The sequence below is a fragment of the Lolium perenne genome, chromosome 6 (genome assembly GCF_019359855.2).
Source record: "Lolium perenne isolate Kyuss_39 chromosome 6, Kyuss_2.0, whole genome shotgun sequence".
NCBI lineage: Eukaryota > Viridiplantae > Streptophyta > Magnoliopsida > Poales > Poaceae > Lolium > Lolium perenne.
The window spans coordinates 167,119,236-167,138,005 of NC_067249.2; positions in this window are offsets into that span (position 1 = coordinate 167,119,236).

The window sequence follows — 18,770 nt, forward strand, 5'->3', positions numbered from 1 at the left end:
AACGCAACATATAGGATTATAGATAGATGATCTTGATCATGTTAGGCAGCTCACAAGATCCGACAATGATAGCACAATGGGGAGAAGACAACCATATAGCTACTGCTATGGACCCATAGTCCAGGGGTAGACTACTCACACATCACACCGGAGGCGACCATGGCGGCGTAGAGTCCTCCGGAGATGAATCCCCTCTCCGGCGAAGTGCCGGAGGCGATCTCTGGATCCCCCGAGATGGGATCGGCGGCGGCGGCGTCTCTGGAAGGTTTTCCGTGTCGTGGCTCTCGATGCGGGGTTTCGTCACGGAGGCTATTTGTAGGCGGAAGGGCAGGTCAAGAGGCGGCACGAGGGCCCCACACCACAGGCCGCGCGGCCAAGGGGGCCGCGCCGCCCTAGGGTGTGGCCCCTCGTGGCCCCTCTTCGTCTCTCCTTCGGACTTCTGGAAGCTTCGTGGAAAAATAGGACCACAGGCGTTGATTTCGTCCAATTCCGAGAATATTTCGTTACTAGGATTTACTGAAACCAAAAAGCAATGAAAACGACAGCGGCACTTCGGCATCTTGTTAATAGGTTAGTTCCAGAAAATGCACGAATATGACATAAAGTGTGCATAAAACATGTAGATAACATCAATAATGTGGCATGGAACATAAGAAATTATCGATACGTCGGAGACGTATCAGCATCCCCAAGCTTAGTTACGCTCGTCCCGAGCGGGTAAAGCGATAACACAGATAATTTCTGGAGTGAAATGCCATCATAATCTTGATCATACTATTTGTAAAGCATATGTAGTGAATGCAGCGATCAAAACAATGTATATGACATGAGTAAACAAGTGAATCATAAAGCAAAGACTTTTCATGAATAGCACTTCAAGACAAGCATCAATAAGTCTTGCATAAGAGTTAACTCATAAAGCAATAATTCAAAGTAAAGGCATTGAAGCAACACAAAAGAAGATTAAGTTTCAGCGGTTGCTTTCAACTTATAACATGTATATCTCATGGATATTGTCAACATAGAGTAATATAACAAGTGCAATAAGCAAGTATGTAGGAATCAATGCACAATTCACACAAGTGTTTGCTTCTTGAGGTGGAGAGAAATAGGTGAACTGACTCAACAATAAAGTAAAAGAATGGTCCTCATAGAGGAAAAGCATCGATTGCTATATTTGTGCTAGAGCTTTGATTTTGAAAACATGAAACAATTTTGTCAACGGTAGTAATAAAGCATATGTATCATGTAAATTATATCTTACAAGTTGCAAGCCTCATGCATAGTATACTAATAGTGTCCGCACCTTGTCCTAATTAGCTTGGACTACCGGATCATCACAATGCACATGTTTTAACCAAGTGTCACAATGGGGTACCTCTATGCACTTTGTACAAAGGTCTAAGGAGAAAGCTCGCATTGGATTTCTCGCTATTGATTATTCTTCAACTTAGACATCCATACCGGGACAACATAGACAACAGATAATGGACTCCTCTTTTATGCATAAGCATGTAACAACAATTAATAATTTTCTCATTTGAGATTGAGGATATATGTCCAAAACTGAAACTTCCACCATGGATCATGGCTTTAGTTAGCGGCCCAATGTTCTTCTCTAACAATATGCATGCTTAACCATAAGGTGGTAGATCGCTCTTACTTCAGACAAGACGAACATGCATAGCAACTCACATGAAATTCAACAATGAATAGTTGATGGTGTCCCCAGTGAACATGGTTATCGCACAACAAGCAACTTAATAAGAGATAAAGTGCATAATTACATATTCAATACCACAATAGTTTTTAAGCTATTTGTCCCATGAGCTATATATTGTAAAGGTGAATGGTGGAATTTTAAAGGTAGCACTCAAGCAATTTACTTTGGAATGGCGGAAAATACCATGTAGTAGGTAGGTATGGTGGACACAAATGGCATAGTGGTTGGCTCAAGTATTTTGGATGCATGAGAAGTATTCCCTCTCGATACAAGGTTTAGGCTAGCAAGGCTTATTTGAAACAAACACAAGGATGAACGGCGCAGCAAAACTCACATAAAAGACATATTGAAAACATTATAAGACTCTACACCGTCTTCCTTGTTGTTCAAACTCAATACTAGAAATTATCTAGACCTTAGAGAAACCAAATATGCAAACCAAATTTTAGCATGCTCTATGTATTTCTTCATTAATGGGTGCAAAGCATATGATGCAAGGGCTTAATCATGAGCACAACAATTGCCAAGTATCACATTACCCAAGACATTTATAGCAATTACTACATGTATCATTTTCCAATTCCAACCATATAACAATTTAACGAAGAAGAAATTTCGCCATGAATACTATGAGTAGAAACTAAGGACATACTTGTCCATATGCTACAGCGGAGCGTGTCTCTCTCCCATAAAGTGAATGCTAGGATCCATTTTATTCAAACAAAACAAAAAACAAAAACAAAAAGACGCTCCAAGCAAAGCACATAAGATGTGATGGAATAAAAATATAGTTTCAGGGGAGGAACCTGATAATGTTGTCGATGAAGAAGGGGATGCCTTGGGCATCCCCAAGCTTAGACGCTTGAGTCTTCTTAAAATATGCAGGGGTGAACCACCGGGGCATCCCCAAGCTTAGAGCTTTCACTCTCCTTGATCATGTTGCATCATACTCCTCTCTTGATCCTTGAAAACTTCCTCCACACCAAACTCGAAACAACTCATTAGAGGGTTAGTGCACAATAAAAATTAACATATTCAGAGGTGACACAATCATTCTTAACACTTCTGGACATTGCATAATGCTACTGGACATTAATGGATCAAAGAAATTCATCCAACATAGCAAAAGAGGCAATGCGAAATAAAAGGCAGAATCTGTCAAAACAGAACAGTTCGTATTGACGAATTTTAAAATGGCACCAGACTTGCTCAAATGAAAATGCCCAAATTGAATGAAAGTTGCGTACATATCTGAGGATCACTCACGTAAATTGGCATAATTTTCTGAGTTACCTACAGGGGGATTTTGCCCAGATTCGTGACAGCAAAGAAATCTGTTTCTGCGCAGTAATCCAAATCTAGTATGAACTTTTCTATCAACGGCTTAACTTGGCACAACAAAACACAAAACTAAGATAAGGAGAGGTTGCTACAGTAGTAAACAACTTCCAAGACACATAATAAAAACAAAGTACTGTAGGTAAAAACATGGGTTGTCTCCCATAAGCGCTTTTCTTTAACGCCTTTCAGCTAGGCGCAGAAAGTGTGTATCAAGTATTATCGAAGGGTGGTGCATCGTCATTATGAGCTCCCCCATCCTCAGTGGTACTAAGGGCTTTATCAATTTTAGGCCTATAATAATACTTCTTTGGTTTAGGCACTTTAGAGACATACATAAACTTTTGCTCCTTACCCACATAAGCTTTCTCCCTATATTTAAGAGAAGAAAATGTTGAACCCAAGGTTCCCATAGCTTTTTCAAGTTCGTCAATCCTATTAATTTGATCATCATGGACAACAAAAGTTCCTAGGACACTAATTCTTTCATCAATTCCTCCTAAGGATTTATCAAGTTCATCAGTTTTATCAAGTAACATCTCCAATTTAGTTTCAACACTCGAAAAAATTTTCTCTATGGTTTCCAATTTTTTCATAACATCCTCAAGAGAGATTTCAATTTTAGTTTCATTAACAGGTGGTGTTCCAAATAAACTCTCAATAATGCAACTAGCTTCTAAAGCGGGAGCGCCTAGGAAGTTACCTCCCGCGAGACAATCAAGAACATATCTATTCCAGCTAGAGATACCAACATAAAAATTCCTGAGTAGGATAGTGGTGGAGTGTTTCTTAGTGCACCTATTATGAGCATCACTAATTCTATACCAAGCATCTTTTAAACATTCTCCCCCTCGTTGCTTAAACGTACGAACTTCAACTTCAGGATTACTCATTTTAGCAACAGTAAATAAAGCAAACTAGATAAAGTAAATGCAAGTAAACTAATTTTTTTTGTGTTTTTGATATAGCAAACAAGATAGCAAATAAAGTAAAACTAGCAACTAATTTTTTTGTATTTTGATTTAGTGCAGCAAACAAAGTAGTAAATAAAACTAAGCAAGACAAAAACAAAGTAAAGAGATTGAGAAGTGGAGACTCCCCTTGCAGCGTGTCTTGATCTCCCCGGCAACGGCGCCAGAAAAGTGCTTGATGTCTACTTCCCCCTCCTTTCCTGTAGACAGTGTTGGGCCTCCAAGAGCAGAGGTTTGTAGAACAGTAGCAAGTTTCCCTTAAGTGGATCACCCAAGGTTTATCGAACTCAGGGAGGAAGAGGTCAAAGATATCCCTCTCATGCAACCCTGCAACCACAAAGCAAGAAGTCTCTTGTGTCCCCAACACACCTAATAGGTGCACTAGTTCGGCGAAGAGATAGTGAAATACAGGTGGTATAAATAAGTATGAGCAGTAGCAACGGTGCCAGAAAATAGCTTGCTGGCGTGTAGTTGATGGTGGTAGTATTGCAGCAGTAGTAACGCAAAGAAACAAGTAAACAAGCAGCGATAGCAGTATTTAGGAACAAGGCCTAGGGATTACACTTTCACTAGTGGACACTCTCAACATTGATCACATAACAGAATAGATAAATGCATACTCTACACTCTTGTTGGATGATGAACAGATTGCGTAGGATTACACGAACCCTCAATGCCGGAGTTAACAAGCTCCACAATTCGATGTTCATATTTAAATAACCTTTGAGTGCATGAAAGATCAATAGACTAACCAAGTACTAACATAGCATGCACACTGTCACCTTCATGCATATGTAGGAGGAATAGTACACATCAATACTATCATAGCAATAATTAACTTCATAATCTACAAGAGATCATAATCATAGCATAAACCAAGTACTAACACGGATGCACACACTGTCACCATTACATCGTGCAGGAGGAATAGACTACTTTAATAACATTGCTAGAGTAGCACATAGATAAATTGTGATACAAACACATTGCAATCATAAAGAGATATAAATAAGCACCTCACTATGCCATTCAACAGTGAATAAGTATTCTGTGAAATATAGCCTAAGAGACCCACACGGTGCACACACTGTCACCTTTACACACGTGGGACAAGGAGTCTCCGGAGATCACATAAGTAAAACTCACTTGACTAGCATAATGACATCTAGATTACAAGCATCATCATATGAATCTCAATCATGTAAAGCAGCTCATGAGATTATTGTATTGAAGCACATATGAGAGAGATGAACCACATAGCTACCGGTACAGCCCCGAGCCTTGATGGAGAACTACTCCCTCCTCATGGGAGCAGCAGCGGTGATGAAGATGGCGGTGGAGATGGCAGCGGTGTCGATGGAGAAGCCTTCCGGGGGCACTTCCCCGTCCCGGCGGCATGCCGGAACAGAGACTCCTGTCCCCCAGATCTTGGCTTCGCGATGGCGGCGGCTCTGGAAGGTTTCTGTGGGTTTCGTCGAACGTATCAGGGTTTTCGATCCAGGGGCTTTATATAGGCGAAGAGGCGGCGCCAGAGGGTCGAAGGGGTGCCCACACCATAGGGTGGCGTGGGCCCCCCTGGCCGCGCCGCCATGTGGTTTGGTGGGCCTGTGCCCCCTCCCTGGTGGCTCTCGGGTGTTCTGGATGCTTCCGGGCAAAATAGGAACCTGGGCATTGATTTCGTCCGATTCCGAGAATATTTCGTTACTAGGATTTCTGAAACCAAAAACAGCAACAAAACGAGGCGGCACTTCGGCATCTTGTTAATAGGTTAGTTCCAGAAAATGCACGAATATGACATAAAGTGTGCATAAAACATGTAGATAACATCAATAATGTGGCATGGAACATAAGAAATTATCGATACGTCGGAGACGTATCAGCATCCCCAAGCTTAGTTCTGCTCGTCCCGAGCAGGTAAAACGATAACAAAGATAATTTCTGGAGTGACATGCCATCATAACCTTGATCATACTATAAACATATGTAATGAATGCAGCAATCCAAGACAATGGTAATGACATGAGTAAACAACTGAATCATATAGCAAAGACTTTTCATGAATAGTACTTTCAAGACAAGCATCAATAAGTCTTGCATAAGAGTTAACTCATAAAGCAATAATTCAAAGTAAAGGCATTGAAGCAACACAAAGGAAGATGAAGTTTCAGCGGTTGCTTTCAACTTGTAACATGTATATCTCATGGATAGTTGTCAATGCAAAGCAATATAACAAATGCAATAAGCAAGTATGTAAGAATCAATGCACAGTTCACACAAATGTTTGCTTCTTGAGGTGGAGAGAGATAGGTGAACTGACTCAACATAAAAGTAAAAGAATGGTACTTCAAAGAGGAAAGCATCGATTGCTATATTTGTGCTAGAGCTTTGATTTTGAAAACATAAAGAGAGCATAAAAATAAAGTTTTGAGAGGTGTATGTTGTTGTCAACGAATGGTAGCGGGTACTCTAACCCCCTTGCCAGACAAACCTTCAAAGAGCGGCTCCCATTTTATTTTATTTTTGGATGGCACTCCTTCCAACCTTTCTTTCACAAACCATGGCTAACCGAATCCTCGGGTGCCTGCCAACAATCTCATACCATGAAGGAGTGCCTTTTTATTTTAGTTTTATTATGATGACACTCCTCCCAACCTTTGCTTACACAAGACATGGCTAACCGAACCTTCGGGTGCCGTCCAACAATCACATACCATGGAGGAGTGTCTATTTAGTTTAATTAATTTGGGACTGGGAATCCCATTGCCAGCACTTTTTGCAAAATTATTGGATAAGCGGGTGAAGCCACTAGTCCATTGGTGAAAGTTGCCCAACAAGATTGAAAGATAAACACCACATACTTCCTCATGAGCTATAAAACATTGACACAAATCAGAGATGATAGATTTTGAATTGTTTAAAGGTAGCACTCAAGCAATTTACTTTGGAATGGCAGGAAATACCATGTAGTAGGTAGGTATGGTGGACACAAATGGCATAGTGTTGTTTGGCTCAAGGATTTGGATGCATGAGAAGTATTCCCTCTCGATACAAGGTTTAGGCTAGCAAGGTTATTTGAAACAAACACAAGGATGAACCGGTGCAGCAAAACTCACATAAAAGACATATTGAAAACATTATAAGACTCTACACCGTCTTCCTTGTTGTTCAAACTCAATACTAGAAATTATCTAGACTTTAGAGAGACCAATTATGCAAACCAAATTTTAGCATGCTCTATGTATTTCTTCATTAATGGGTGCAAAGCATATGATGCAAGAGCTTAAACATGAGCACAACAATTGCCAAGTATCACATTACCCAAGACATTTATAGCAATTACTACATGTATCATTTTCCAATTCCAACCATATAACAATTTAACGAATAGGAAACTTCGCCATGAATATTATGAGCTAAGAACACATGTGTTCATATGAACCAGCGGAGCGTGTCTCTCTCCCACACAAGCATGATGTAATCCAATTTATTCAAACACAAACAAAAACAAAAGCACACAGACGCTCCAAGCAAAGTACATAAGATGTGACTGAATAAAAATATAGTTTCAAGAGAAGGAACCTGATAATGTTGTCGATGAAGAAGGGGATGCCTTGGGCATCCCCAAGCTTAGATGCTTGAGTCTTCTTGAAATATGCAGGGATGAACCACCGGGGCATCCCCAAGCTTAGACTCTTCACTCTTCTTGATCATAGTATATCATCCTCCTCTCTTGACCCTTGAAAACTTCCTCCACACCAAACTCGAAACAAACTCATTAGAGGGTTAGTGCATAATCAAAAACTCACATGTTCAGAGGTGACACAATCATTCTTAACACTTCTGGACATTGCCCAAAGCTACTGGAAGGTAATGGAACAAAGAAATCCACCCAACACAGCGAAAGAAGCAATGCGAAATAAAAGGCAGAATCTGTCAAAACAGAACAGTCCGTAAAGACGAATTTTAAAATGGCACCAGACTTGCTCAGATGAAAATGCCCAAATTGAATGAAAGTTGCGTACATATCTGAGGATCACTCACGTAAATTGGCATAATTTTCTGAGTTACCTACAGAGAATTTTGCCCAGATTCGTGACAGCAAAGAAATCTGTTTCTGCGCAGTAATCCAAATCTAGTATCAACCTTGCTATCAAAGACTTTATTTGGCACAACAAAACACAAAACTAAGATAAGGAGAGGTTGCTACAGTAGTAAACAACTTCCAAGACACAAATATAAAACAAAGTACTGTAGCAAAATAACACATGGGTTATCTCCCAAGAAGTTCTTTCTTTATAGCCATTAAGATGGGCTCATCTGTTTTAATGATGCACTTGCAAGAAATAGTATTTGAAGCAAAAGAGAGCATCAAGAAGCAAATCCAAAACATATTTAAGTCTAACATGCTTCCTATGCATAGAAATCTTGTAAATAAACAAGTTCATGAAGAGCAAAGTAACAAGCATAGGAAGATAAAACAAGTGTAGCTTTAAAAATTTCAGCACATAGAGAGGTGTTTTAGTAACATGAAAATTTCTACAACCATATTTTCCTCTCTCATAATAACTTTCAGTAGCATCATGAGCAAACTCAACAATATAACCATCACATAAAGCATTCTCATCATGAGTCTCATGCATAAAATTATTACTCTCCACATAAGCGTAATCAATTTTATTAGTTGTAGTGGGAGCAAATTCAACAAAGTAGCTATCATTATTATTCTCATCAAGTGTAGGAGGCATAGTATAATCACAACAAAATTTACTCTCCATAGTAGGTGGCACCAAAAGACCACTATCATTATAATCATCATAAATAGGAGGCAAAGTATCATCAAAGAAAATTTTCTCCTCAATGCTTGGGGGACTAAAAAGATCATGAAAACCAGCTTCCCCAAGCTTAGAACTTTCTATATTATTATCAACAATGGTGTTCAAAGCATTCATACTAATATTACTACCAGCATGCAAATAAGATTCCATAGGTTTTTTAATTTTCGCATCAAACAATCCATGTTTTAAATCAGGAAATAGAAATAGAAGCTCATTCTTGTCCATTATGCCAAACTAGTGTAAACAAGAAACAAAAGGTTGCAATTGCAGGATCTAAAGGAAATAGCTTTGAGCACAAACACAATGGTGCCAGAAAAGTACTTTACCTGGAACCGAAGTATGAGTGCCTTTTACCTTTCCTCCCCGGCAACGGCGCCAGAAAAAGAGCTTGATGGCGTGTAACTCACACGTTCGTTGGGAACCCCAAGAGGAAGGTATGATGCGCACAGCAGCAAGTTTTCCCTCAGAAAGAAACCAAGGTTTATCGAACCAGGAGGAGCCAAGAAGCACGTTGAAGGTTGATGGCGGCGGGATGTAGTGCGGCGCAACACCAGAGATTCCGGCGCCAACGTGGAACCTGCACAACACAACCAAAGTACTTTGCCCCAACGAAACAGTGAGGTTGTCAATCTCACCGGCTTGCTGTAACAAAGGATTAACCGTATTGTGTGGAAGATGATTGTTTGCAGAAAACAGTAAAACAAGTATTGCAGTAGATTGTATTTCAGTAAAGAGAATTGGACCGGGGTCCACAGTTCACTAGAGGTGTCTCTCCCATAAGATAAACAGCATGTTGGGTGAACAAATTACAGTTGGGCAATTGACAAATAAAGAGGGCATGACCATGCACATACATATCATGATGAGTATAGTGAGATTTAATTGGGCATTACGACAAAGTACATAGACCGCCATCCAACTGCATCTATGCCTAAAAAGTCCACCTTCGGGTTATCATCCGAACCCCCTCCAGTATTAAGTTGCAAAGCAACAGACAATTGCATTAAGTATGGTGCGTAATGTAATCAACAACTACATCCTTAGACATAGCATCAATGTTTTATCCCTAGTGGCAACAGCACAACACAACCTTAGAACTTTTCATCCTTGTCCCGGTGTCAATGCAGGCATGAACCCACTATCGAGCATAAATACTCCCTCTTGGAGTTACAAGCATCTACTTGGCCAGAGCATCTACTAGTAACGGAGAGCATGCAAGATCATAAACAACACATAGATATAACTTTGATAATCAACATAACAAGTATTCTCTATTCATCGGATCCCAACAAACGCAACATATAGGATTACAGATAGATGATCTTGATCATGTTAGGCAGCTCACAAGATCCGACAATGATAGCACAATGGGGAGAAGACAACCATATAGCTACTGCTATGGACCCATAGTCCAGGGGTAGACTACTCACACATCACACCGGAGGCGACCATGGCGGCGTAGAGTCCTCCGGGAGATGAATCCCCTCTCCGGCAGGGTGCCGGAGGCGATCTCCTGGATCCCCCGAGATGGGATCGGCGGCGGCGGCGTCTCTGGAAGGTTTTCCGTATCGTGGCTCTCGGTACTGGGGGTTTCGTCACGGAGGCTATTAGTAGGCGGAAGGGCAGGTCAAGAGGCGGCACGAGGGCCCCACACCACAGGGCCGCGCGGCCAAGGGGGGTCCGCGCCGCCCTAGGGTGTGGCCCCCTCGTGGCCCCTCTTCGTCTCTCCTTCGGACTTCTGGAAGCTTCGTGGAAAAATAGGACCCTGGGCGTTGATTTCGTCCAATTCCGAGAATATTTCGTTACTAGGATTTCTGAAACCAAAAACAGCAGAAACAAAGAATCGGCACTTCGGCATCTTGTTAATAGGTTAGTTCCAGAAAATGCACGAATATGACATAAAGTGTGCATAAAACATGTAGATAACATCAATAATGTGGCATGGAACATAAGAAATTATCAATACGTCGGAGACGTATCAATCATATGATGGTTCCTATATATAGCTTGCAAGTCCTTGTAGAAAGCATGTGGGACAGAGAGATGAAACTCAAGAAAATTTCATGGCTGACCTCATAGCTAACGGTACTCTGGATGATCGCGACGACGACGTTATTCCAGATGATGGCGGTGACGATGTCACCGCAACTTTTTTGAATGACTACGGTGAGGGAGCGGAGAATATTGAGGAAGAAGATCCTAATGGCGCCGGTGAGGAAGAAGATCATCATAATGGCTCCGGAACCGTAGTTACCCAGGTATATAAATTAATTAAGCCGCTGTTGATCGACTAGATGTATTAACTAATTAAATTGTACTGACTATGAATTATTTCTTTTTTAGTCCTCCGGATCGAGCACTTCTTCTGTAAAGTCGAAGAAGCGAGGCCCGGCCAAAAAGTTGGACGACGGTGTTGGGCACGACATCACCCATATCGCTAAGGATGGTAAACCGATTGCTCCAGAGAAAGGTGCAAAGTCATTTATATCTCAATGCGGAGTGCTTGTTAGGGACCACGTCCCGATCACCGTTCGAGAATGGAACAAGCCGAAGGGACTAGTGTTTTCTGCAGAGGAAGAAGCTCAAGGTCTTTATATCGATGATGTAGCCAAAGACAGCATTCTGACCAAGCTCATGTCACATTTCAACATAGTACCAGAGGGGGATGCCGCTGAAAAGGCAAAGATGGAGCAGGCCCTCCGCGACTTTGCCAAGAAGAAGATGGCCGAACTATTCAAGAACCACAAGAAAAGATTGTGCGGCTTTATCAAGAAAGACAAGACTCCGGACAGTGAGAAGGTAAAAAATCACTGGGACGAATTCGTGAAGTACAGCACGGAGTCAGAAGAATTTAAGAAAAGGTCGGAAACAAATAAGGCAAATGCTGCGTTGAAGCTATATCACCAAATTCTGGGTCCAGGTGGATACAGGGCTAACCGTCCTAAGTGGCAGGCAGCTGAGGCGGAACTGACCAGGAAAGGGATCAGATTAGGGACACGCGGTTGGATCGAACGGTGCAAGGAGTGGTTCTACGGGATTGGTGGAACGTTGCATCCAGAAACAGGGAAGTGCATCTATAAGAAAGCTCATCTGAAGGTTCCCATTGAAGCCCTGGAACAAGCACATAGGGACGTGGAGGAGGGGAGGTTTCAGCCCGAAAGAGAGAACGATGAGCTGACACGCGCCCTTCGGAACAAAGAACACGGCGGACGAACACGAGGCACAGAAGGCTCCGTTCCGTGGAAGTATGGCTTTCCTGCGGAAAGAAAGAGATTTCCTGATAAAAGCCATGAGAGGAGAAAGGCAAGGGAAACAGACCGCATAGCGTCCTTAGAGGAGGGTTTTAGCACAATGAAAGCCCAATTAACCATGGTAACCCAAGTACTTACATCCCAGATGGCTCAGGGGCAGGCTGTAGATCCTGCATTGCTCAATGCTATCGTCCCGCTGCAATCTCAACAACACCGGAAAAGCAGCGTGGCTTCCACTCAGCAGGTGGATAATGATGATGATGACCAGGTGGTCGAGCCTCCTCGCTACCCCCCCATGGATGATCTCACTGAGAGCCGTCCTTGTGAGCTGCATGTTAAAGTTTTCAACCTATCCTTCAAGGCGGCGGTCGGCATCCTCTTACCTACAAGGTCTTACCATTGTCGTCCGGTCCAAGACGACTTTGTTGTTGTGATGGTGGATGAAGTGTTGAGAGATTATGAGGGGTTGGTGCTTGAGCACCCTGCAGGTGAAGATGGGGAAATCAAAGAACTGGGAGAAGCCCATAGAACCACCGTGCAATGGCGGAAGGAGAACATTGTGTTTCCAGGTGAGAAGCCACCAAGCAGGCCACCTCGTCCGCCTCCTCCGCCACTTGCGCAGTCTCCTCCGCGTGATGATTCTCCTCTGCGCGATGATGATTCCCCTGTGCATGAGCAGTCTCCTCCGCGTGAAAATACTCCGCCGCCTCCTCCTCCTCGTCAGGAGACTCCGCCGCCTCCACCTAAGCAAAAGAGGAAGCTAACCGCGGCACCTCCTACAGCTCCGAAGAGATCATCAACTCCGATGAGGGCACAGACTCCAGAGTTGTTACCACATGAGTAGACTGAAGAGCAAAAGGCGTTTCTTGCGCCGAAGAAGATGTTCATTCCACCGCATACAGTGAAGCACTTTGCCGAGACGAGAATGAAGAGACCTGAGCTGAGAGCTGATTATGACCGCTCTCTTGGACAATCCTATAGAGCGAGCAAAGCAAAAAGAGTCGCCCAGCTTGGACAGCAGGACATTCAGGCCATACCCCACTTCGTCGTGCAGCCCTATGATGATCCAGAGACGGCATCGATGATCGAACGGGAGGCTAGAGCTCAGGGAGCATCAGTTGAGTACGAAGATTACTATCCAACGGCTCAAGTGGTAAACAAGTATAGATACGGATCTGATCTCGTCAAACCTGGCGAGCTCGCGCTTCTAGGGACTCAGATGCGAAGGTTACATGAATGGTACCTGAAAGCCTGTCGAAGAGGTGATCGCTACCTCACGGTGTATCTTAGAGATGAGCATTACTTCCGGGGGGACGAGGAGATAAACTTTGAGTTAGAAGAACTGTTTCAGTTATTCAATCAAGACGCCCTCGACAAAGCTGTCATCAGTTGCTACTGCCCGTAAGTGATTTATTTATGTAATTAAGTCTGTAGCTCATCTCATTCATTTGCACTAACAATTATCCTCACTATATTCTTTGTGTACGCTATACATTTAATTATGCAGAATGAAGAAGCTCGAATGCAAAAGAGGCAAGCTCCTTGAGCTGGGGTTCATTGACCCAAACACAGTTCATGAAGTTACGGTTCAACAGTACCCCAAGGACACAGAGGACAACATGGTAATGTTTTTAGTGAAGCAAGCAAACAAAGAGGATATATTCTTTCCCTACAACTTCAAGTGAGTGTTATATATAACATACATTCTGCTTGTGCAGCTTCCACTTTATTCTCGTAATCATTGAGTTATGCTTGTGCAGATTCCACTTTATTCTCCTAATCATTGATCTTCACAAAGGAGTCGTAAATGTCATGGACTCGAAACGTAAAGAACATGCGGAATGGGCGGACATGGCTGCCATCTTCCAGAGGTAATTTCAATCAATTTCGTATTGGCATCTTCATCTGTTCTAATTCGACAATATCATCAACTAATCAATAACTCATTTACTCATTATTTTTTGCCGGGCAGGGCTTGGAAACGGTTCATCAATACTGTTCCGGGTAAATGGAAACCGGAGCTTACATTTCAAGATTACCCTGTAAGTAGTACTATATATATAGCTATGTCCGTGAAACTCTATATATGATATTTACTTTCAATACGATGCTTGATTATTAGTTTGATCGAACTATTTTTTCGTAAAGTGTATGAGGCAGGAACCCGGGAATAACTTATGTGGATACTACGTCTGCACCTTCATTCGTGACATGTCCTGTCCCAAGGGTGGGGATGCCCGTATACACCACACTCGTGTACGATAACAAATTTTCACAATTAATCTTAATTAGTACCATCTATTGTATTGAGTTCCATTCATATATATATATATTGATCTCCTTTTTTAAAATATAGATGATACGCCTGCGGGACACTCTCATAACGGAGGATCAAGTACGAGCAATTCAAGAGGAAATCGCGGGATTCTTTCTTACCGAGGTCATTGCCCCAGGTGAAGAGCACTATGCGCAGGTCGTAGCTATATGTTGAGCAACTTCGTAGAAGCTAATAGATTTAGTAAAGAGATCCGACTTTATATTGTAAATATGCATGCATTACGTGTACTGTTGACGATGTCTATATATATTCACGACGATATTTTGTGGTTTTTGAATGATATATATGCATTGCTGAAACTCTGCCGCGGCAGAGAAATTCTCTGTTTCTCTGCCGCGGCAGAGAAACGCTGCTCCAACCTAAACCTGTGCCGCGACAGAGAAATAGCAATTCTCTGCCGCGGCAGAGAACCTCCAGGCCCGGTTCGTACCACGAACCGGGACCAAAGGCCATCCACCGCGAGAGCCCTGGCCGCACCACGTGGTGCCGCCTTTAGGCCCGGTGCAACTTTGAACCGGGACTAAAGGGGGGACCCTTTAGTCCCGCCTAATTGGTCCTAGTTTGGAAACCGGGACTGAAGGCCCATACGAACCGGGCCTATAGCCCCGTTTTCCACTAGTGCTACTCGTCCGAGAGAGTGAGGCACCAAGACCCAATGGTAACATGGAGAACCAAAACGCAAGGAAGGAAGGTGATTTGGGTACTGTGGAGTGCTGGAAGTTTTGCTCAACAAACAACAACATACGTTCGTGCACCATTTATAGCCTATAGGAGGGAATCAGTGGCTTGCTGAAATTAAATGATGGCTGATGAAGATGGAGAGTTGTGTCTAGTAAAAGGATCGATGATTTAGTTAGAAGTGGAATGCGAGAGTTTTCTCAGCAAGGCGAAAGCATACCAATTGTGAGTTTGATGTGTTCAACCGTAGCTATTAATCTTTTGACAAAATAATAGGGACCGAACATTTTAGATCCAACGGACAGAAACAATTAAGGTGATGTTGCTGCACCAGATTTAAGCTTGCAAACATTAAATGTATTCCAGTGGGGATGAACTTTATAGATACTAGATGATGTCCCACGCGTTGCTGCGGCACATATTCTGAAAATTAAATATCCTCTAATGAGAAGCCCATGAATAGGAAAAATGAATAAAAAAGAAACATAAGTGAGAATCATTGTATTGTATATTTGAGGCTATGAAACAAAGACTTCCTAGAATCCTCTGGATAAGTATGTACTAACCAATGGGGTAACTGTTAGATTATTAGGCAATTTCCGTGTGAGTTTAATTACCGATAGCAACATTACAGATGCACAAGCATACTTAACCATACACATCAGACTAAGCACATGCATCAGATCTGAACATGGAACAAGTAGCAGTGCAAGGTAGGAGAGGGAAATCACGTACATCGCGACCGGGAAGGTCGCACCAGCAGTAGCACCACCACCACCATGGGAGTTGTTGATGTCGCCCATGGTGTTGTCGAAGTCGTCGATGAAGCAGGCGAACCGGCGAAGATGAACACGAACAGCAGCGAGCAGTCGCGCCGAGACGCTCCCCAAAAACCTTATCGCCCGTCTCCCGGTGCAGGATCTCAACGGACGGAGTTTCGGAGGCCTGCTCTCCCGGACGGCTGTGCACGCAGTCGCCGGGATGGGGAAGACTAGAGAGTAGCACAGCAAAAGGAACTTCACGAGAGAGATCTAAGAGTACTGTTTTCCAGATCTGATCGTTCTCCTTGTATAGCCTGGGAGGAAGCCGACCCGACCGCGTTGACACGCGTAGGAAGCCAGGACACGCGGCGAGCATGCACATGCAGGCCGACATGTACCCAACACAGTTGGTGCACCAAGCAAAAATTTAGGCTTCTTTGAGTGTGTCTCGAACTCGAACTCGAGTTACGAAACGCGACGTGCGTGCGTGACGTGCCGAGCCGAGGCGGGGCGGGTGGAGGAGGAGGAGTGCGCGAGGGCTCTTTCTATTCTCACTCACTTGGAAGGACTAGAACAGCAGCCCTTATATACCACTCCAACTCTCTCCCAACTAGCAATGTGGGACTAAACTTTGTCCCCCAAGGCTGTCCCAAGCTGCCAACGTGATGGGCCTTGAGATTTCAGGAATTGTAGATTATATGGGCTGCCTTATTGGGCTGCAGCCCATCTACATTTAACAATCCCCCACCAGATCTCATATGCACATCAGATGACACATTAGTTCCATTCACTGTTTAATATACCTGCACTTCAGTGGAGACTGTTAAGTTGAACTTCCACCTAGGCAAGGTGCTACGCTTGACTACAACTGAACAATGGACTGTGCCTTGAATTGTCAGTCTTTGTGCAGCAAGTTTCGCTCAATGCCGGCACGGTACTAGGCTACCATAGCCTTCCCCTCGGGTGGAGCTTATAAGTCATACTCCTCGGCCTTTCATGAGCTTAATAGAGATTCACCCAAATCTCCCACACTATGACCAGTAGTGTCACTCATATAGGTGTGTTCTTCAAAAGATCGCCCTGTAGGACGGCGTCTTCGCTCATCAAGAGCCGCTCAGAACACATTAATACATTGTCAACCTGCCTTACAGTCGCTATGAGAGAATTGCATCTGCAGCGGAGTGGGAGTATTAAATTTTCTCTCAACTCAGTTGCTCCGGTTTGTTTTCCCAGGTCCTACTTCACGGAATTTCCGATCACATAGGTTGGGTTACCCCCTCGGCAACTCAAGTGGGTCTCAAACCCATCTCCCTCGATGCAAGGTCTATCATGTTTCTTGATAGTCCTTTTGTGAAAGGATCTGCCAGATTTTTAGTACTTTGGACATAATCCAATGCTATCACTCCGGAGTTCTTCAGTTTTACGACGAGACTTGATCTCCTCTTGATATGTTTGGAACTTTTCATATTATCCTTAGAACTTTTCACTTTGACAGTCACAGTTTGATTATCACGGTTCATGAGGATGGCCGGTATTGGTTTTTCAACCATAGGCAAGTCCATCAAGAGCTCACGAAGCCATTCCGCTTCGACGATGGTTTGTATCTAATGCTGTGAGTTCTGCTTCCATAGTTGACCTCGTTAAGATGGTCTGCTTGCAAGACTTCCAGGAAACAGCGCCACCACCAAGAGTGAAAACATATCCACTTGTGGCTTTCATTTTAGCATCACAAATCCAATTGGAATCACTATACCCTTCAAGTCCTCTTGGATACCCGGTATAATGAATTCCATAACTCATGGTTCCCTTTAGATAGCGCATCACTCTCTCAAGAGCATGCCAATGATCATCTCCCGGGTTGGCCACAAACCGGCTAAGTTTGCACACAGCAAACGAGATATCAGGCCTCGTAGCGCAAGCTAAATACATGAGTGAACCAATAATTTGAGAGTATCTCAATTGGTCTCTAGTTGCCTTTTCATTCTTTCGAAGCAAGACACTAGGATCATAAGGTGTGAGAGAAGATTTGCAATCAGCATAGCCAAATCTGTTCAACACCTTCTCAACATAATGAGATTGCACAAGTGTAATCCCATTATTCTCATCTCTCAATAGCTTGATGTTTAATATAACATCAGCTTCTCCAAGATCTTTCATCTCGAAACACCGAGATAAGAAGGTTTTTACCTCCTCGATCACTTTGAGACTTGTCCCAAAAATTAGTATGTCATCCACATACAAGCATAGGACAACGCCCTCACCCCCACCATGGCGGTAGTACACACATTTGTCAGCTTCATTGACAACAAAGCCCACAGATGTCAAAGTTCTTTCAAACTTCTCATGCCATTGTTTGGGAGCTTGTTTAAGACCATACAAAGATTTCTTTAATTTACACACCTTTCTTTCTTGACCTTGTAGTACAAAACCATCAGGCTGTTCCATGTAAATTTCCTCGTCCAACTCTCCATTTAGGAAAGCCGTCTTAACGTCCATTTGATGAACGAGAAGACCGTGTGAGGCAGCCAATGACAGTAGTACTCGAATGGTGGTCAATCTCGCCACAGGTGAGTAAGTATCGAAGAAATCTTCGCCTTCCTTTTGGGTATAGCCTTTGGCTACAAGCCGAGCTTTGTACTTCTCAATAGTACCATCAGCTCGAAGCTTCTTCTTAAATACCCATTTACATCCTACAGGTTTGCACCCATAAGGACGCTCAGATAACTCCCACGTTCCATTAGCCAAGATGGAATCCATCTCGCTTTGAACCGCTTCCTTCCGATGAGTACGCATCAGGAGATGCGAGAGCTTCTGAAATGGTAGTGGGAGTATCATCCACAAGATACACAATGAAATCATTACCAAAAGACTTTGC